Source organism: Hylaeus volcanicus, chromosome 6 (assembly GCF_026283585.1).
Source record: "Hylaeus volcanicus isolate JK05 chromosome 6, UHH_iyHylVolc1.0_haploid, whole genome shotgun sequence".
Classification (NCBI taxonomy): domain Eukaryota; kingdom Metazoa; phylum Arthropoda; class Insecta; order Hymenoptera; family Colletidae; genus Hylaeus; species Hylaeus volcanicus.
The window spans coordinates 17,517,964-17,540,464 of NC_071981.1; the positions used below are offsets into that span (position 1 = coordinate 17,517,964).

General features: G+C 40.5%; 1 protein-coding gene across 3 annotated transcripts in view; it reads right to left on the reverse strand.

Annotated features, from left to right (window-relative positions):
- LOC128878657 (pseudouridylate synthase RPUSD2-like) overlaps positions 1 to 22,501 on the reverse strand; it is a 198,298-nt gene that overhangs the window by 173,471 nt on the left and 2,326 nt on the right. The window lies entirely within an intron of this gene.

Sequence of the window (22,501 nt, forward strand, 5' to 3'; positions counted from 1 at the left end):
GGACCAGAACTATAAGTTTACGATTTTTATACGAAACTTTGGATAAATGTTCACTGATGCAACCGCAAAACTGTACAGTGCGTCGCTGTCATCTTTTTTGGTCTGCAAAAGTTCTTGAGAAACATTTTACAAAGAAAGTATGCCGATGTTTTTTGATTTCAGGCGATAGTGCCAACGACATTTCAAAATTATTAATTTCTATTATTAATTTCTTTCCTATTGAAAGTCTCAAGGTCGTTCAAGGTCACCAACGGACATTATGGACCTTATGGACATTATGAATTGTTCAGAGACAATTGTAAGGGGGTCAAGAATGCTCGTGTTTACATTCCAAGGTTCTAATTCGAGTATACAAAACGGTGACCTTGAAATGGGATGAATGCTTCGGAGCAGGTTGATGTGGGTGTTACGGCATATTGTAACCATTCCATCGTGTTGCACGCGTCGCATTTATCATAATATTCTTGTGCTAGTCTATGCCAAGACAACGACAAGAATCCTTAGCTGAACAATTCATTTCAAGTTTCATACCGTTTGCCTCGTGTCTTGAATGAAAAAGAATAGTCTCAAAGGTCCTTTTAAAAGTTGTTCAAAGTACGCTTTTAAAATGGCGAGTAAAAATCTCAAAAACTTCTTCAATCATGAACGAAGTTTTTTCGTTTTATCGATTACTGATCCTGCAATCTGAAATTTCTTGTTTATCGCAATGCCTACTCTCTCAAGCAAGTACTATTTTCATCTGACATGAAAATTTCCTCGAAACCTGTAAAAAAAAAAGTACTCCCTCCATATGAAAGGTTTACTTTAGTATACTTTAATTTTTCGAACTAAAACAAATAACTATCACTCATTTCCTAACACATCGTTCACTTTCGAATACCACCGTCTTCCACGTACCATTGAAGCAAAAGACTGTCATCCGTCAAGTCTTAACATCGGTATCCCTCAGCAGTGCCTATAAATCACCTCCAAAAACAACGTTGCAACACCCACATTTGCTCTAAATCCCTCCCAACTCTCCTCGTACCAGTTCCTATTCGATTACTCTCAGTTAATATACCTTTAAACGTGGATTCAAGTACGGTGCAGCCGCGATACAGATTCAGGAACGCAGACAGCCAGAGCGTAGCCTCTGGTGGGAGGAGGAAGACAGTGGCCAGACATTATATTTAGCACGAGCACGTGGCTGGGCATATCTCCGCGGCGAAGAAAACCTTATGGCTGCGGATGTGTGGGTACCTGTTGCCCCTGGGGACGCCCAGGCGCCTCCGCCTCCTTTGCCTTCCGCCTCCGCCTCCACCTCTACCTCCACCTCCGAAATCAGCAGAAATCCAAGCCACGGGACGCTGGACCCCCGAGCGACGCAGCTTTGGCCAGGTGCCAAATCTCGTGCCTGGTTTTCACGACAAGTTTCGCACCCCGGCGAGGGAAGAAGTTCCTTTTTACTTGCTCGTTACCATCGCAGCTGTGCGTGAGCCAATTCTTCCTTTGGAAACCGCTGTTTCTCTAGTATCGAGTGGGACATGGGTTACTATGCAAAAGTCTTAGGCCACCGTGCTAAGCTTCCGTTAAATAAATCTACCTCCAAAATTGAGCGATATTTTAGCATTTTATCTGAGATAACTATTTAGTATATCAATTTCAAATTTGGTACATGTATTTGCCCATGTCTTGTCAAGCTACAGGAATTTTTTCAAGTAAACAAGCGATTTTGTGAAAATAAAAATATGAAGAAGAAAAAATCAATTCTTTTTATCTCCACCTAATCAGAAATCGAGCTAGCGTAACTGATTCCGCTAAACGAGAAAAAGTGTCGCGGAGAAAAGAGAGAATCGGACAGCAGGTGGAGGAGGCGGAGGTGCGTAAAGAGGGTTCGGATGATGGATGAAATTGAGGATGATTGATTTCTGATTCCGCTAGGGGGAAAACGGTTTAACTGTCGGGGAACGAGACAGCGACTGCTGAGTGTTGCTTGACGAGACTCGTCCGTCGTTCGATATACCAGGAAGCAGCTTTTTTCTGTTGGCGTCGTTCCTAACGAAAGACACTCACTGAAAGACAAAAAATTGAGAAAAAATTTGAAAAAGATAATTTCGAAGGTTTATTTCTTTCTCGCGCTTGAGTCTGTCTGATGTTTCGTATGGTGGCGTTAATTTCTTTGGTGTATGTGTTATTACACAAAAAATTATTTATATGTCAAAAGGACTGGCTTTATTGTAAATCATTAAGATTGAATATAGGCTTGATTTAAACTACTAATATTGCGTATTCAGTTGTAAGCTATTCATATTGATATTGTAAATTAGTGATATTTAATGTATCAAATTCTACAAACAAACCCTCAAATCTACCTGAAAGATATCCTAGAAAATTACCTAGCTAAAACTAACTTCGACGATTAATGAACGACTGAATAAAACTAACTTGATGGCCATCTTGCATTTTAAACTCTTGGGCCTATATTTATATATATAATATTTAGAAACTAACGAAATAACCTGGCACAATAAACGACTATGCATTATATATCCTGCTGTATGTAATTAGCAAATGAAGCAATATATCCTCCAAAGGAATTCACATTATAGCCACCGTTTGCCAAATTACCAACTCCTAAAAAAAGGGTTTTAAAAAATCATTTCCTCTATAAGGCAGTCGCTGCACTATCGATTGCTATTCAATGCCCTTTAAGGCGATCGTTGTACACTAGTTTTCATGCTTCGGTCACGTTCCAGGGCGTCGAGTGACATTTTAGTCACGCCGCGAGCGAAGGTGATCGAACTGCTAACATAAATCACTCTTAATGTTCCCAGCGTCGAACAACGCAAATTGCTGGGTCATACGAATCCTCAATTATTCTATCTCATCAATTTCGCGTCGCCAAGAACGAACTTCAGGCACGATTACTGCTATCTAAATTCATGATGAACACAATTTGCCGGAACTGTGCTTCTGACCGATACGGTGGACGTTTTTAGCTGGGTTACAAATTGTAACGTGTGTCGGAATAGTGACGAAAGAAGAACAAATGAATTTTGTTCCGAAAGAAAGAAGATATTATGAACTCTAAACATTCCTATATCTCGGCAAACCATACACACGTACACATGCCAAATTTTAAATGAATCTACCCGATAGTTTCCTCCCTCTCCTTCAAAAAAACTCAAATATGGTTCAGTCTTTAGGATTTCAGGCTAAACATTAAATTCGTCATAGACGAGTCTAATAGGCAAGAAGCCGAGAAGATGACGTGGATGGAGATCAAACCAGCACGTGGGAGGGAGCAACACAAGCGATACGATGCCAATGATCGATGGTTCGGGGGGTTTCTGGTTCAAGGCCAACCGCATCCCGCTATCGAGAACAAGACAAGAGAGAGCAGGTAGCCGCAGGCTAGTTACGCAAGAAGCTGCTGTAAAGATCATAAGATGATGTTGCGTGCTACAACGATATAACCGCCAGCTGACTAATTAAGTGAAAGTAATTTCTGCGATCGGCGGATAAAACAATAACGAAAGTAACAAGCAACGAGCGTCCTTTCCCTGCTACTTCTTGCTTTCAGAATGATCATGCAACGAGCATGCAACGAGCTCCCAATAACGATAAAGAATGAAAATACTAGTAAAAGTCTAATTGGTTTTTCATTTTCTAGTGCATCGATTTCATTTTATCTTTTGGGAATCGAATTATTTCTTGGCTATTTGTGAATTAATTAAATAATTCCTTAGTTATGTCAGCTAAAAGTATTTTATTTCAACGAAGGATTCCCAAAAGTATTCACATGAAATTTCACACCTAGAATTGAGTAATCAAAGAGAAAGTATTAAATAGTACAAGAGAAAAGTATTAAAAAATGAAACGTTATCCTACCATTACTGGATTAGCCTTTTCGACACAAGAAGCAATAACCAGTATTTTCCTAATTCATCCCGCATGAGATACCTTGAAAATGATCGCAATCTTCAGAAATCTTCACCGTGATACGCTGCCGGCCATTAATTTCAATACACCGCCACACCTGAAACTTTTCCAAGGAAAGACGAACGTAATTAATGGTTACTGTACATAAACTACTATTGTAAGGAATATCTACACTGATTCATATAAAATTTAAGTAAATCGTCTATCCAACTTTTGCGAATTTTACCAATGAATTCAAATACGATTATTTCACTTCGACAAATATGAATTTCTCACAAAATAGCTTTTTACTTGTGTCCCTCCTCAAAACAAAAAATTTTAGATACAGTGGTGTATTGAAATTAATGGCCAGTAGTGTACCTTGAAACTCTTTGAGTCTCACGGGCAAATTAACAGGAAGCCCCAGTCGAACTTCGGTTTCCGTTAAGTCGCAATTTCAGCTGTTATCGATAAGCGACCGCGGTCGGGCAAGTGACTGCGGGAATGGCCAGTTCGTGGTTAGATAGGATCATCGTTATGCCAGTTTCGCGGCCGAATTACCAGCTCGAGGAACATTCGCTTCCGTTCGCCGTTTTACGAGTGCGCGAGTTATACTGCCAGGTGAAGAATCCACGTGTACGCGCCTCGCGAGAAGCCATAAACGAGCTACCGGTCGCTCAAACGCCACAACGACACGCTTAATGCCCTCTCCAACAGGAATTCGTTCGACCTTCCAGCACGTCATCAATTATTTCGAGCATGAAGCCCGTGAAATTTCGATGAATTTCATTCCTCAAATGTTCGACCTCGATACTTTTCGCCTGCATTATGAATACAGCAGATATTTTTAGGGCGACCTATCGCGGTTCAAACTTCGTGCCTCGAGGGAACTTTGGTTCTTAGAACATTTTGACGACTGCAGTGGATTTGAAAATGATCCTTTCTCTGAGCATCGATTAATTTGTACAGAATGCATTACTTGAGATTTTACTTTTCAGAGAAAAATTCGAACTGTCTCGCATTTTCAACGGAAAAAACATAAACTGATCGCATTCGTGATACACACATACATACATATGTCAAGCATTGTTATATTGTTGCTGAATATAGCGTCCAAAGCACCGAAAAACTATTACGACGGATTTATAATTGTATCTTCTAAACGCGTAAATTGCCGAGGCTAAAATTTTATGTCTGGGGGGTCCTTTCGTATCCCTCTCTAATACCCACCAAGTTCCATTTCGATCGGCCACCGGTGCTTTCCGAAAGTACGGTCGTGTATCGTAATAAAATGCAAAGAACCAATAACGAAATAACAAATTTAATTTAAAAATTTTTCTATCAAAAATGTCTGCTTTATCACGACTTGAAGTACGACGCGGAACGGTTCGGAAGAATCTTGTCCCAGATTCTTCGCTCCCGTTTGTTTTGACGTCCCGGTGGCTGCATTGTTCGCCTTCGAGAGCTGAGGAATTCCTTGCGTAACCCGTACAATTTCTCAAAACAGAAGATTCGCCTGGCGTGGGCTATTAAATATAGCCCTCGTTAGAATAGAATGATTCTGCTCGCACCGAAACAATTAATCCCGGCCGCAATGTCTTAATGCGACACAGCAGTTGCGATAGAAATAATTGCCTGATATTGTGCCACCTTCCCCGCACTCACCCCCTGTCCCACCGGCAAACACCCCTGCAACCGATACATTGTTTCATGTTCGTTGACGTCATTATTTGTTCGATCCGTGGACGCCTTTGTTGCATCGACGTAACCGCAGTTCGATGCGTTCCCAGCGAAACCCAATTTTAGAACCGACGAGCGTGCACGCTGGTTTTTTAACGCAACGATCGAAGGCCTCCCAACTGTTTTCGAGAACGTTCACGTCCCGCGGCGATCTGATGTAACGTTATTGAACCATAAACGTCCTTTTCCAAAACACGCCGAATTTTCAACGTTAGGCGGATTTCGGGATGAAAAAGTTATTCCAAATTTAAGCAACAAATGTGATAAAAGACTGAATTCCCAATTTATTTCGATAGTATTTCCCTGATTCTATCGTGGCACTATAACGTGGTCCCTGAATCGGTGAGCGTTAGGAGTGCGGCGCTAATGTCGCGCCCCGCATAACTTCTAAAGGAGTGGAATCCTAAGTATTTATTCTATCTAAAATAAATTAATTTATGTAATTACCGAATCTATAACTACTTTATTCCCTAGCGTATCGAACCTCGTTATTGTACTATAAATATTTAAATTCCAAAACAAACTGCTCTTTCAAAATAACTAAACACAGGATAAACTGACTGCAGACTTAAATCTTGGGGTATTAGACGTTAAACGCTCTATGGTAGCAACAATGATGACCAAAGACTTGATTTTTAACTCATTTGAAGATACCAGTGCTACTTGTAGAACTATGGTAGGATTATTATTTCTTCTGTCACTCTAAGATACTGTTGCACTAATCCTATCGCAGGCCTACAACCTAGTGTCTGTAATGAAGGTAGGATAGAGATATTACGTAACTTTCCCTATCACCTTTAGGTCTCAGGACAACTGAATAAGATGTGAACGTTATTACATTGAACAGATGTTTGATATGATTACGTAGAGCTAGCATGAAAGGCACTCCACATGGTTAGATAATGTTTAAGAGGTACTCGTGGTTAAGTAAATGCCAAAGTGATATCGAATACGAATAGAAGTTCTACAAGCTCTGTGGATTAAGTAACCAGTTTGTTGACGTCCTGAAGGCGATGGCTTCGTTTCACATTGTCATAAAACTTTCCCAAACTGTGGAAGCTTTGCTTTTTCCTAAGTTTCAGATTATCTCCTCAAAACGCAAATTAGTTGACAGAGGCCGAAGTGTGCTTTCAGCTGAACACTTGAAATACCTTTGGAATGTTCACCTAACCACGTCAAAGGCCTTTCGAACATCTGCTTAGCCACGTGAAACTTTCAAACGCACCCACGTCTATTTTCTAAAAATTAGTTGAAGTACAGCCTAACCGTACATGGTGTAGAGGAAGAGATGTAATATCTCCGTCTCCTTCTCACCGTATTTACGAAACCAAGTTGAAAAGCTACTTTCTCTAATGTTGTGGAAAGTAAAGTTCAAATAACAAAAGGATTGGAATTACTGTCAGGAGTAACCCAAAACCAGGAGACTTATTTATTTTCCAAACCCACGCGAAATTACTTACGACCCGGTAATAATTTTTACGCGCGGAGTCAACTGATTTATAGCGTTTCTCAGCATGCGCCATGCTGCAACTTCGTCCCTGTTATCGCGTATTTAACGACTTACGGGCTAACTTTGAGTTTTGTTTCTTCGAGAACTTCAGTTAGTGAACAGCCCTCTCCCCCCAGCTGCAAAAGACGACGAAGAGAAAAGGGAGGACTTCAATGCAGACTTTGGTTGACTTGTTTTAACATTCTGGATTCAAAGATTGTCACAATATTTGGAAAACTCGGATTTCGGAATTCAAACAAATATGTACAGATGGTGGAACATTTATAATAGAACAATCGAACGATTATTTCATTTTTAGGGGTAAAAGAAACAGCTTCTAGAAGAAAGTGCTATTTTGTAAAGAGACAGACCATTTTTGTGCTCTCTAATGGAGACATCGAAGAAACTTAAAGGTCACTGTCTTCATTTCAGGCTAAATTCAAACTTATTCTTTTGTATGTTTCGTTATATGGCTCTCTAACAATAAGGTGAGCACATTCGGTAGAACGAATGCAAATTTAACGTCATTTTTATTGATTTGATTATTACTAGAACAATCCAAAGTTGCAAGCCAATGTCTGAAATGGTTTTCAGGCCATAAAATTCCAAAACTGTCCTACTCCTACCGCAGCGAGACTGCAATACCCTTTCAGTTTAAAAAAAAAAAAAAAAAAAAAAAAACAACTTCTTCTGTTTTTCGATTCGTTGTTGAAACTTTGTTTAGATTCGATTGCAACTGGAACCTGGAGTCTGCGAAACGAAACGCAACGTGCCAAACGGAGACCCAGCCAAACGAGTAAAATTTTTACCGATTTTCCTCCCGACTGTTCCTTTTTTCACGTTCCCGTTTCGAAGTTAGACCCGGTCAGCCTTGCGAGAGCGCGTCACAGGTGAAAGTGGTCCGTGCAAGTCGCGGTCCAATGATTCGCGTTGATTTTTTTTTATCTCCATTCGCGGCCTAACCGAGGTGCAGCACGATAGCCAAGCACCGCGAAAACCAGATCAAAAGAATCTTTTTCTTTGTCGCGTCGAGTAATTACAAACAACCTTCTCAGGTGTCTCTTGGAACACAAGGTTGGGTTGCGTATTTTTTCTTTCTTCATTTGTGGGACAAATATAAATAACTTGTGCATAATTTGGCATAAACGAATTGTTTAACAAGTTAAACGTACGTAAAATGATGTAAACAAGTAAAACGACGCTCCCATGTAATAAATACTGTTTAAGTAGAAGTACTCATCTAGAGATTTTGAGAGAAACAGGTGGAATTGCAAGGACGAGTTGCCTAGCGATAAATGAATCGCGTATCGAGTGGCTTGTTCATCGTGGCCGGTTTTCAATTTCGATAGTCGTTTCTCAATCGCGATAGAGTTGGGCGTATTTTATCAGTACTTTAGCACTAGCCCCGGTTCCCTGGCTCGCGAGTCGCCAAACGTCGAACTAGGGTTAACAGCCGATCGTTTTCCGGTGCTATCGCGAAGGGAAATCGTGACAGGGACGACCATTCCGCGTGCGCGGACCGATAAGACTGAATTTATTGTGCCAACGAACAGGGCCGTGACGAAACGGGGGTGAGGGGGCACGTGCCTTTTGTCAGCATGTTGTAATCGCGCCCTTAAATTAAATTGAACACGAATAGGTCGCAATATTCCACGATGCAGGATGTCAATTATTAATTCGCAAAACTAGAAAAGAACAGGAAAATTATAAAATGAAATTAAAAAACATTCGAGTCAACAAAGATCATGCGAAACTAAAAAGATTAGATAAAGAAGGTGGTAAATGAATGATGAAAAGAAATTGTAAAAAATTACATGGATAAAGGGGTTAATTGTGAATATAAAGTAATAAAAAATGAAGAAGAATAATTAAAAAGGAGCAAAATAAAATACCTGAAAATTAAAGAAGTAAAACAAAATTGCATTAAAAGAGGCTTCCCACTGAATATCTAATTACAGGAGATGGAGAAACTACAATTTTATTTAATTACGTCTCTATTAGAGACGATAGAAAAAAAGTTTATTTAAACTTTTTGTGTAAAATCGTTGCTCCCAGGTGTCAAAGTACTTAGGCACGGCACTAGCAGCGAGACTTCGTAAACCATTTCCCACGTCGAAACAAACGTTCAACGTAGGACGATGGAAAGCAGGTTGACGTAGACGCGCAGCGACGATGAATAATTAACAGGTATGTACTCTGGCTAGTTTATTCGCGGCTCCAACCAGACAATGAGAAATACATTCACCATGTGTGGGTGAAATTGTTGCTCGAACTTCATTGTGCGGGCAGGCACAATTAGAACTCGGGCAACGCTGAAGGGGAACACTCTAGGGGCTCTAAATACGATAATTTCGCCGCTGAACGAGTGAGATTTCTTTAGAAGAAAAGTTACAGTTGCGAAGGTTATTGTGCTAGGAATAAACAATGCAAGAAGTAATGTTGATAAAAGTACGAATAATGTCAGTGGTTTACTGGTACGTCAAGCGAGAGTCGATATCGGAAAGCCATGTGTAGAGGTAGCTCTTATAGTCGAAGACTTGCATCCATTCCCTCAAAATTAATTCCCAAAGAAGTTTTTATTTTGAAAGAATTTTACTGCCTAGCAACCTCGACGCTTAATGCAATTCCACGGAATTCGAGCTCCTCCACGTTTTCCTCGAAAAAATTTGCATTTTTTACGTTACCCTCAAAGGGTCGGCAGATCAAACGCAACTATTTGTATCCAGGCTCGTCGTTCGATAAACCGATCCCGCCATATTTCTCACCACCTTACAACCCCGAAGCGGTGCACGCGTAAATCGACCTTTATTTCGCTTCCTAAGGCGGACAAGCTTTCTCCACGGGCTTGTGGAAATGGTAAAATCCATGCCTGTACGATGCAGGAAGCTTCTGGCGACGTAGAACATCGCTGCACAGAAATAGGTGCGCGAAACGAGCCGAGGAAGCTTCGCAACTTACCGACGTGACTTCGCGATCGGTGCACCAAACAGAAGAGACAGGGTAACAAATGCGACGACAAGCCATCCTCCACCTTACCATGCACGTGACTGATCACGTATCAAACGCGAAGCATCTGAATCAATCGAGATCCATAGAATGTTCAGCATTACTTGGCAACTCAATAATTCATTATAATTTATTCCACTTCGCATACAAATTTACTTCGTTTATTCTTTCAATGTGAAAATCTGTTTGTACCCCGCTGCACTTGTTTGAGAAAAAATGAACACGCTTCTTTATGTAATCAACTAGGTCAATTTAAATTTAAATTTAAATTTAAATTTAAATTTAAATTACGTATTTCTGGATTCTGAAAACAACTCAAAGCAAGAGTCGAAATGTAATAAATGGTGCTTGTTTCGAGATTGCCAAATTGTGAAATTAGGATGTAAACATGTCAGAGGATTACGTTCGATGCTCTGCAAATTGACTCAAACGCGCATCGAGGCCGCGCAGCACGTGACTGTAATCTAGTCAGAGTGGTGGACGCGAAACATTTGAGTTTGACGTGCGTAGCGACGCTCGCGAGACTGTACCGCGTCTAGGGTGATAATTATAAACCGACGCGCGACGTACCGCGTCGCGACTCTCAACAACGGTACACCCTGCGGTCTATTTTGTGCCCACGAACATTCTTTCCCTTCCGCTTGTTATAAACGAGGATCAACGTAATTAACGAACCTGCTTTACATCACTACTTAAACGATTCGCAGCCGGACGTCTCCTTATCGTTATTTTTAATCATGATTTTTCTCACATGGTTGGTCGAGTATACGAAATAGACAGAAACCAGAACTTCCTGAACTTGTAGTATATTTTAGTGTACCTTTAAATAATGTAACCAACGACTGAACATTAATTACTTCAATTATAGATTGTTATATAATCTTCTATCGAGAATTCTGTCTATGAATTCTGAAAATCTTTGACAATATGGTTCTAGGATGGAGAAATATAGCGTCAGCCTTCAGATTCGAGAAAAATACGCTGTCAAAGCTGGTCAATTTTTGACACACAGTGTGACATACTGAAGAATCGACTGCTTCAACGAGGATAAATCGGTGCCGTCTATTTATATGAATTCTCACATATCCTTTGGCGTTTACCGACCCCAAAACGTTGATCCGATGTGACGGCTGAGAGCGGACTCAAAGTAAACGATGTAGCGGTGAACGTTTCCTCGAAAATACACAGTCTGTCTCTACTCGTTCGTAAATTACCTTCACGCCCGTTACATTATTTCACGTAGTACCCACTGACATGCAGCTCGCGCCAAATTATTTGAAATGCTCGTCGTAAAATTCTGCGTTAAGTTCTGGATTCAGACTTTGCTCCCGGTTTCTATTTCGATCCTGCGCACGCTGCACTCTTCTTTGTATATATTTTAAACAATGGAAGGAGTGGAATCGTTTCGAATCGCCGACGTCCTGTGAACAACGATCGAGAATATCTTGGACGACCTTACGACCTACATCCACCTCGAAAAGAAAGAGATCGAGAGATTTATCGATGTTTCACGACGAAATCGCAGGGAATCTCGCACAAAATAGAGGTGTCTCGGTTTGAAGGCCTCCTAACTTTTCTTTAGAAAAGAGGCATTAGAAGGGGAGAAAGACTTATATGACTGTTCGATGAACTTGGGAAATTTTTTCATTAAAAACTATGGAACGGATGGAAATGGAACTTTCTGAACTTATTAACCGATAAAAACGTTACATGAATTTTTGTATACAATTTGTTTCAAGAATGTATGGATTCATAAAAAAAAACTGCAGATGCTTGTGCAAACGCATGTTGCATATCGAAATATGTACTTATATCATGAATACCTGCAATACCTATATTTAGCAAGTTTTTCATGTATAAATGCATATCTTACGTGCACGAACATCTACTCAGTCTGATTGTTAATTTCAACAGATTACTGAATTATTTTGTATGACCGCGCAAATGGTTATACATATCCACAATTTCACATATAAAATTAATTCTATTACTGACAAAAACTAGATTTCCAAGTCGACGAGGTTAAATAACTTTCTCCGCTAGTCTCTGGTCTCCCAAGTACTAATTCATCCAGCACCAAGATTACAGCTGGAACTCAGCCGGTCAGTTTGTGTATAAACATATTATAAATGGGCAGCACGTGGTCGTGAACGGGCTGCTTCGTGTTCAGGAAATGGTAGTGGAATTTTTCCGCGATTCATCGTCGCTACGTGCCAAACGAAGCTCCTATATTCGTTCATGCTGGAACAGATGCCACTCTCGTCTTACGGTTTTTACTACTGATCCAGGCTCCCGTAATCCCATTCAATTTCCCGTTTATCCGCTTCGCGCGCCTACCCAAGGGACCACGATAAATCCGTGACAGGATTTGATCTACGTTAAGCGCGTTAATTTGATTATCGCACGATTATTAAGACGTGATCGTGTAGCGAATCAGTGGGGAATCACATGGTGATTTAGCAACCGTCGAAGAAACTCGGTCCCTTCTGATATGAGTTTGAAAAACGTGAGAAACTAAACGAAGGAAGGATGTTTATTTTTCTAGAAGGCTTCTATGATTTTTCGCATTCAAGTGTCCTAACAAATATTACATAAGTTTAGTCATTTTATTTCCTGCTATTTTTTTGCACTGCAATTTATTTTCGCGGTTCTTTATAATTCATACTATACTTGTTTGGTAACCGCGAAGGTGCCCAAAAATTGCTGACCGGAAACGCTAAACTTAAACAATAAGTCATATTGCTATAATCATAAATATCTGAGAGTTTTGTATCTATTGTGTCGCTGCTATAGTCGGAATGAAATTAATTGGCGCTTCTAGGACATTTAGCGGCTATCCCCACCAGCACCACACGGTTACGCCCACCGTTTAGTCACACCCACCACTTTATTTCTCGTCTCTACATGCATGACTGGACGCACACGTTCTCTGTCTCGTAGCCAGCTGGCACGATATACAAGTAGGGTAATCAACCCCAAGCGACCAGTCGAATTTGGTTCGACTATATATACTATCTTTCCCGCCAGAAACAGCCATCAATTTTTCCCATAATAACGATCACGACCCAATAACCTCGCAGTGAAACGAAAGTCTCATCAAAATTGAGTTCACAAGCATTAAATATAATCTTCGAGTCTGCTCCGATTTCGAAGTCGGTTAGACGTGTAAGATAAGGCCATGATTCGTTGTTTTATTCCCGCGCTTTTATTGCCAACCTCTCGAACCACCCGCAGAGTGCTCCCTGCTGTAATTTACTTTAATTACGAGTTGCTTTTACACCCTTTCTTTCTGCCCACGTCTTGCTACCACCCACTCCCCTTCCACTTTTTCTCAAGTCCATTACGATTCTATTTTTGAATTAGTTACCTTTTACACGGCACGCTAAGTGCGACTTATGAATTATTTAACGCATGAATTATTCATGCTCAGAAAACTCACAATAAATCAGAGTTAATTGTATACCCGATACACAAACGGATAAAACCGGACGCGTTTCGTCCTTATCGTGGAACCGCGGCGTGTCCAACGAAAATACGTCAAATAAGAAGCTGCCCGGTGGCACGGTTTCGTTTAACTCTGCGCTAAAAAGCTAGCTAATCGGCATACAGTTGAAAGCTTAAGAAAACGACTGCCCCGAAAGGCGAAATTTAATTGGGTGACGAGAGATGGTGTGATACAACAGTCCATGCATACTTCGGACAGATTTTAGATGGAAGTTCTTATAACTCGTGGGGGAAAGTAACATTGTTATTATTAACACATTCGCGACCGCTGATCTAAATTCACGTCACTTTGAATTCGATTCCTGGTTATGAACAAATTATGAAAATCTGTTTATTTTATATACTACATATTTACGACATTGATATTTGAAAACATATTTTGTAATTTTTATCTTCGCATTAAGGATACAAAATTGCGATGTCCAGCTTCAGAATTTTATTATTTTCGTCAGTACACGGTATTAGAAACGTAAAATATCTGTCGGTCGCGAATGTGTTAATTGTCTAGAGACTTGTTACTCCTAGGAAAAAAAGAAACACATTTCATTTCTAATCTTCTTGTTGCAGAATATCAAATACCACGAAAAATCACATACACAGACATGTGTAATATTTTACTAATTTTATATGTACTTATTTTCTTTGTGAATTGTTTCCTTTTTATAATTAAAATTCTAATATGCATTCCTCGATATTTACCTTGTATTTCTTTATCACAATTTTGATCTAGCTAAGAATGTTGTCTACCTCTGGTGCATAAGTCAGTGTCTACCGAAAGATTAGCAGTGTAACGCAGCAGCTACGCGCTGCTGTGCAACGTGCCAGAAAACGCAAATGAAATTAAATCAATCTTTTCGCGAGCACATTTCGCGGTCCATAGTTAAATCGTCTGTAATCCGAGTGGATCGTGCCAGCAACGAATCGATTCTTTCCTCGCTGAACGTAAACGACCCCGTAAAAACAATTATTGATGTTACAACGGCGAGGAAATTTATTTGTCTTAGCGTCGACGGGAGCGTAACATATGAATGAACGCAACGACCTCGCACCTTCAATGAGTTGCGATGTGCGTTTATCGTTAAAATATCGCTGGGTTTCGGGCAACGCAATTTATTTATCGAATGGCCAAGACGACTCGAGAGAAAAAACATTTTGGTGGAATTCCAACCTAAATGAAGCTAATAAAATTGCATGCGACGCCGACAAAAAAAACCAAATGCAGTTGCAAAAATATAATTTAATTTTTTTAACGGCAATATATAGATAGAGGAAGGCGAATATATCTGTGGCAAGAAATTCCATCTAATCGCCACTTTCACCGCAAAAATTCCAAGATTTCTGAGATTGTCCAGATTGTTAACATTTCTACGACTTCTGAAACCTTGTAAGGATTCTAATATTTCCATAATTCCAAAATTTCATAAATGCCAATAATGTTAAGAGCTTCTGAAATCCTACTTCGCAAGAGAAACAACGTCAATTATTTCAAAGAATTAACTTGAAGAATTGACCCAAACACAAAATTAATTTCATTTTATGTATATTTGTATTCATGCTCGTCGTCGCACATTTTCCCATATTTTTACTTGCCATAGATGCATAACCTCTTGAGGGATATTGACACACTTGTGTACGCTTGTTTTTATATTAAAATTGAAGTCACTTACAGTCACAATACGTTTAAGAACTACAAAATATAGAATAATAAAGCGAGACATTTAAAATTTGCCCCCCAAAAGGATAAACATCTGCAAATCAGCTACCCAAAGAAGGTCTGTTTTTGGCACACTTTTAGCGAAAACATTCGTGCAAATGCAAAATTAACCATCTTCGAGCAGCTACGTTAAACGCGGGCGACAAATTAGAACGAAGCCGTGGAAAAATTCGAGAAATTAAAACGTGGCTGCGGGCGTATTGCGGTCGATAACGACGCCTGCACGATTCTCGGTTTTATCACCGGGTAGCTTGTTCCCAGTCACCGTGACGTGGATCAGTTAACGAAGTACACGCCGTTCAACGATATTGCACTGCGCCCGATCGACCAGCCCAATTTCCAATTACACTTTTTCGGGGCGCAACTGCGCCTCGCGGCACTCCGCAAGCCTCCCGCGACTCGTTTCGAGCTCATAGAACCTGCCGCGACTTTTAGGTGACGTATTCCGTGTGACCGAGTGAAATTTCACGTTGCCAAAAAGAAAAATATATACAGGCTGGAGCAATAACTACGTAAATATAGAAAAAGCTTTCACCACTCTTGAAAATATCTTCAAGTACCGACCCCAAAACGCCCCAGGATTTTATGCAACTAATATCAACAAGCTTAAGATTGCAATGCGGACGATTTTCACTTGAATCAGAACTCGATCTCAACAGAGTTCTTATTATTCGTATATAACGCGTCGATTGGCCATAAATCGGAAAAGTACGAATTAGGCTGTAATTGACAACTAATCATGGCAACCGAGGCTATCTATTCGTTAACCATTCGTTAACGTTCCGCATGCCGCGATAAAGTTGTTTTATTTATTGTTGCGTCGCTGTCGCTCTAACAAGGCTAGACGCGAGCCTAGCCGAACTTTACGAGCCAATAAATAATCTATTTCTCCGGGTCTTAGCACGTGTACGCTGCGCTGTCTCTCTTGCACAAGTTACGCCTCTATCATCCCTCTTCCTCTTTGTATTTCCTTTGCGAGAGAATGCGGCTCCGTCTGTGCATCCACGGAGCTAAAGCCCGAAATAAGCCACAGCTGGAGCTGTCTAGGTACCTTCTTCCTTCTCGGTGGCATCATCGCCGTTGTTGATTTATCTTTTGGCAATACGCACCGCGAGGATTCGAAAGGTGTCAGAAATGAGAGGGGGATGGGGGAGGTGTGTTTGCATGGTCAGCCATGCCAACCTAAGCTGGATGATTTATAACGTCGTGGGTAATTGCGACGTCAAGCTTGCTGAAAATCGAAGTGACGTGCCACTCGACTCCTCTCAATTGCGTAACGTACCGTGACGACACCTCTAGTACAGTAAAACCTCATTTATCCGAACAGGTCCGGAGACAAGGGAATTCCGATAATCGAGTAGTTCATATAATAGATAATAGTATATTGTAATAGAACATAATTCGATTATAGAGGTCCGCTAGGTATATCCTCCATGATCCCTCCACCGTGAATCTCCATGCTTGACCATGGTTCAAGTAATAGAATCTACGTAGGTTACTGAGCTCAGCTATGAGGGGGATGCTGGGCTTAGCTACGAGTTCATATATCCGAAGCTGAACATGATTGTGTTCGCATAAACGAGGTTCTACTGCACTCGTCGCTAGAATAGATAACGATACCTTTCCTTTAATTAAGTGCTCGATCCCCCTCTGATTCCTATGTTTGAGTGATTCATCGTGAAAGCGGCGTGTAAGTCCATCTTTTTAAAAAAAATGGTATTCATTCGTGTGCTGAGTTACATAAGTTCAATTGCAAAACGATTATCGTGGCACATTCCTGATAGAGATATTATAGATAGTGTAGCGAAAAAGAGAGGAGACTGCGGTACCCAACCTGTCTCTGCCGTATTTTTTTTCGTAAAGTTTTAGTTTTCCGTGGGAACGTCGATCACCTGTTACGGCGACGATTGGGAATTTCATCGACGTTGGAATATTTCGTTAATAGTTGGATCAACCGCATAGTTCCCGAACAGTGCACGCATTATCGCTAGCAACACGGCGCTCCGTATTGTCTTCCCCTGGTCCGATAATATATTGCGGAGAGCAGCACCTTGCTTTTAAAATTAAATTGCCTCGCCTCGGCGCACCGAAAATTGCTCGACTGTGAATATCATGAACTATCCTGATGCGGGTGGCGTCAGTGCTTGCTGGTTCACGTGTGTATCATGTTGCCTGCGCGCGTCCATCCGACGCGGCTTCGAGCGTTCACGCTATTAAACGCTTTTGCCAAAAACTATACACGGCCATCCTGCGAGGCGAACTCACCGGTCGATGGACGTTTATACTTTTTAAAAATCAACTGTTCGCGTTTCAGACGTAGAATTGGTCTGGGTTAGATAGGATTAATGAATCGATAAGGGTATGGTAATAAAATTGATACAGAATTTATAAATTCAATACGTTCCAATGATCTTTTTTCTTAGAAAATTAGGCTTCCTTAATCGAAATGAAACAGATGACGATGGTACGTAGAAAGAGGTTGGTGCACTAAATTTGCGAATCCACGTACAAAAATCCACGTGAAGCGAGAGTATGTAAAACGGGTCTGCCTTTATCGAGGTAGATAGCATGAAAGATGAGTAAACAGCAAAAATAATGAGTAAATAATTAGTGAAGAATGTAGATAATGAAACAACCGTGATTACAAAGTAGACCAAAGTAGACCAAAATATGAAAATTTGATATTTAGTCACCGTAATATCAACGATATCGTTTATTTTAAACACCACCACTGCGATAAGTTCAGACCCATCGTTGGTGGAAGACAGACCATCGTCATACTAAATTGCAGAGTTGTAATCTTTATTAAAGGGTCTGACACAGTCCTCGTTAATACCTTAGAGGCTCCAGCTGTCGTAGATAAGACTAGTTGACGCCTAAGTTCGTCAAAATACTAGCTGACACGCGTCGCCGTCGCGACGTCCTATCCCCGGACAGCCCAAGGGTATATTTAGTCGAAGAGATGCGTCCCGAATGGCGTGGATTTCGCGTAAATGCCGCGACAACAAATGCGGTGCAAAAGTGTCCAAATTAATGGCGCGCTATTCCGGGAAATAAACGATAAGTTTTAGCTCGCATAAGCGAGGAGTGCGGCGAGAGGTAAGAGGACGCTTGGCCGTCCCGCGGCAGGATATTTGTCCATTATGAATTTTGGCACGGAGCGCGGTGCAACACCGAGATGCGCCTACTGATCGATTTTAATCGGACGGTTTAGAAAACACCCGACCCATCCTCGCAGTCTACCTTAAACTAACGTGGCGCGAGTGGGCGGGGATAATTTCGACCGGAAATACTGACGGTTCCGATTCCCGTTCGATCATCTGGTTCGTGTATTCGCGGAATGGATATGCGATCTAGATTGCTCGGCGTTCTCCAGCGTGAAACGAGACTGGCTGAACTTCGAAACAGCTATTATAGAAGTTATTCGATCGGTACTCGAATAGTCGACATTTTTTAATATTTTGAGCACTGATCGAGTATCTAGATATTCGTTTGTAACGGAAACAGCTGAGAGAAATTTTCAAATCTTTACTTTTCATGGAATTTCTGTAAATTTTGTTCATTTATAAATTGTCAAATTTGTCTTTTGTTTCGCGATTCCCCTAAAGCTCGGGTACCTCGGGATCCCTAGACCCGTACTGTAGCTGCGGTTAAGCAGCTCCTTAGGGCATAGTCAAATTGTCAGGACTTTTTTATATTTTCTTTACAAACTTATATAACGTGTGGATTTCTTAATTTTTTTGTTAACATTTTCATGTAATTTTTGTAAACTTTTCAAGATTTACAACTGTGGGAGAAATACGCTACTTGAAACTATTAGAGCAGTGGGTCGCCAACCTTGAAGCTACTATGCATATAAATCCATCTCCTCTAGTCACAGATTTCATTTTCCTTACGAACATCCGAACCAACGACTCGAGAGCTTCTTCAAATAAAGCGATCTCCCAGGCATTTAAACACCGAAGTCAGAAGCGCCTGAAAGCAGACCAGTGGGCAGATTTTCAAAGGGGAACAAGCTTTTGTTTACGAGGGTGCACTGTCAAGTAAATATGATATATGAAACGACGACAATAAAGCCACTACTTTGCCAGTCGCGTCGAGATAAAATGCACCGGAAGAGACACAACGTGCGTGTGTGACTGCGCCGGGAATAACTTGTTCGCGGGGCAGCACGTGAGTGAAAAAGGAACTAGTTGAACGAAGACGTGGTCTTCGACTGAAAGACCGAGGCAGAGAGCTCCCAGAGTTGGAGAAAAATGGTTAAAAGCCCGCCAAACGCGGTTCAGAGGATCTGAAAAAGAAATGCCGGGCAGAAAAGTTTATTACGTCCGCGAATAGCGGTCTCGAAAAGGCTCGCAATTTTTATGATGAACCATACAAAAGAGCACGTCTAGGGGGAGAAGTAATATAAAAACTGTCAACGCGAGGAATGGTCGTTTCTTGTGAAAAAGTGTTAATTGAATAAATTAAGGAACGCTATTGTGACGTGATAACAAACGAGAATTGAATTTAGGAGGAGGATAAATTTAATGGGGGAATGTCAACGCTGCTGTAAAAAATATTAGTATATTCTATGGACTCTATTTCATGAAATGTATGTTTCAGAAAGGTGCAGGGGGATTGAGAACTTCTTAAAAAAATATAATTTGAAGCCTATACCTTGTTATGTATGGTGGATGTCTCGTAAATGTTTGATACTAAAGATTAAATTTTTTTTTTAAACATTCCTGCTAATATGGTGGTGTCCAAAAAAAATATCAACTGATTCTTTAAATCTCCTTCTCCAAAATGTATATTTTAAAAAGAAAAGAACAGAGAAAGAAGAAAGTCTATTAGCTGATTGTATTCTACAGAGTACCAGGCACAAGTTTCCACTATTAAGACTTGAGGATCGTTTTAATTGTTCATTCCAACGTTACAGTAGCACTGTACCTAATAGAAAAATATAAATCCTGATCAGAGTCGTTCGAAGCAGCGTGGAGACTCTAAATGAGCTCAAGTTGAATGCAAGAACTGTGGGACGGGAGAACTCCGGGACGAATTAAAACAGGCAAGGGGACAATAAATGAATAAAGAACCGTAGACGAGTGAAACGAGATCGAAACGTCAATACGAAACGTATAATTAAAATTGAAAGTGTTATCTAATTTAAATATAACACAAATTACTACAAAATGTCATTACAATACCAGCTCGAAAAAAATATGCCATAGAAATATTAGACTTTCGTAAATATATCACATGTAAAAAAAGGTTTAGAAAAGATGGTCTACGAGGTATTAGTCTGAGGGACTAGGATTAATTCCTCAGCTGCTATACAATAGTGTGAGCGATTTGGTTTTTTTGACTCTATACTAAAATTCAGTAGAACTTTATTTATCTGAACTCGTTATAGAAACAAAATTTTCGTCAATCGTTAAATGATACAAAATATTTATAGTTGTTATCTTTAATCTTTAACCAAATAAATAATTTATTCACCAAGCTTCATCAAATTGTCTTTGGAAGTCATTTTCCAATTCACAAAGATTAAAACATTCCTATAATCCGAAAAATGAATTAAAAGTATAATTAATGGGGATAATGGGGAGAGAGAGAGAGAGAGAGAGAGAGAGAAGTTGGGGAGGGAGGAGAAGAACGAGAGTGAACGAATGCACGACAAGAGAACGATCAGTCATTCCGGAAGAGACCGCAAATAACTTGCGGCTCCACGCCTGGTCAAAAGTGTCGGGCGGATGCGTTATGAGGCTCGCCCTCTTGTTCTTTTTTTTTTCATTTGCAGCACGTCATTTCGGACGGTCTTTAGCCAAGCGGCGAGAAAAGAATGATAGACCCGTTTTTTATTGCGTAGAGGAGCTCTAAATCAACGCGACTCATTAACGTCGCGATTACGGCTTTTGCACTTAATCCTTTCTGCTCGTGACCGTTTCCTCGAGCCACTAACAAATTTTCGACCGTGTCGAGAGTGGGTTTAGAGCTACTTGAATAGACAAATCGAACATTTGTCGGATATTCGAATGGAACGAATGAAATTCGAATAACTGGGCAATTGAATACAGTAAAACCTTCGTTATTTTAAGTAATTAGTAGACAAAATTGTTCAGACAAGAGAATTTTTAAGTAACAGAACAAGAAGTGACTGGCACTCATTTTACTTAACACTTAAGATAAAATGAAATGATATGAAAAGATATTGTTTAATTCTCTTTCCCTTAAATAAAATTAAAAAAATAAATTTCATCCTGCTTGAAAGGAATATATAGACACTTGTATGTTTATGCACATATGGTATTGTAAAAATAGGATAGGATGTTCACATAACGGGTGTTCTCATAATGGAGGTTCTATACATATAAATGTTGCTATTGGAATAATTTTATTCGCGACCGACGTGGAATGCAGTATTGGTCGATAAACGGCAGTGCAACGATGAGATTTACGAGATCCACGTGGTGCCATCGCGAAACCTCTCCCTTTCTCTCCCATCTGATGTAATTTTTAATCGTATCATCCGCGTGGGCCGTTCTTACGAGAGGAGAATGTGGGCTTCGCTGCACGGTGAAAGTAACAGGTCGAGAGAAGTTGCCTCGTGAAAATGCACCAAAGGGTTGTGATTAATTTAAACGTTGCATTTTATACACAAAGATACTTCGGGAAATCTGTAACTGTTAAATAGTCGGAGCATTTATTGACGACAACAGACCTCGAGGTATCTTCTAGATTGATCTTACTAATACAACCATGAAGAAGACGCCTAAAGGCGTTCGTCAAATACGTTTACCAAATACATAACATACATGGTGTCCCAAATATGTTGTAGTTCCTTGAAATGGGTGATTCGGGAGGTGATTTGAAACAACTTTTTCCTTAGCGAAAATGTTGTCCGAGGCTTCGTTGAGGAGATATTAAAGGAAAACACTGACCAATCAGAGCGCGCGGATACCGTTGGAGCGGCCGCGGTAGCGAAGGCTACGAGCTAAGCGGCCGCGTCCAGTGTCCTTCGATGCACGTCGAGTCGCTTGTTCGCGTACAAGCGCGGCCGCTTAGCACATAGCCTTCGCTACCGCGGCCGCTCTAACGGTATCCGCGCGCTTTGATTGGTCAGTGTTTTCCTTTAATATCTCCTCAACGAAGCCTCGGACAACATT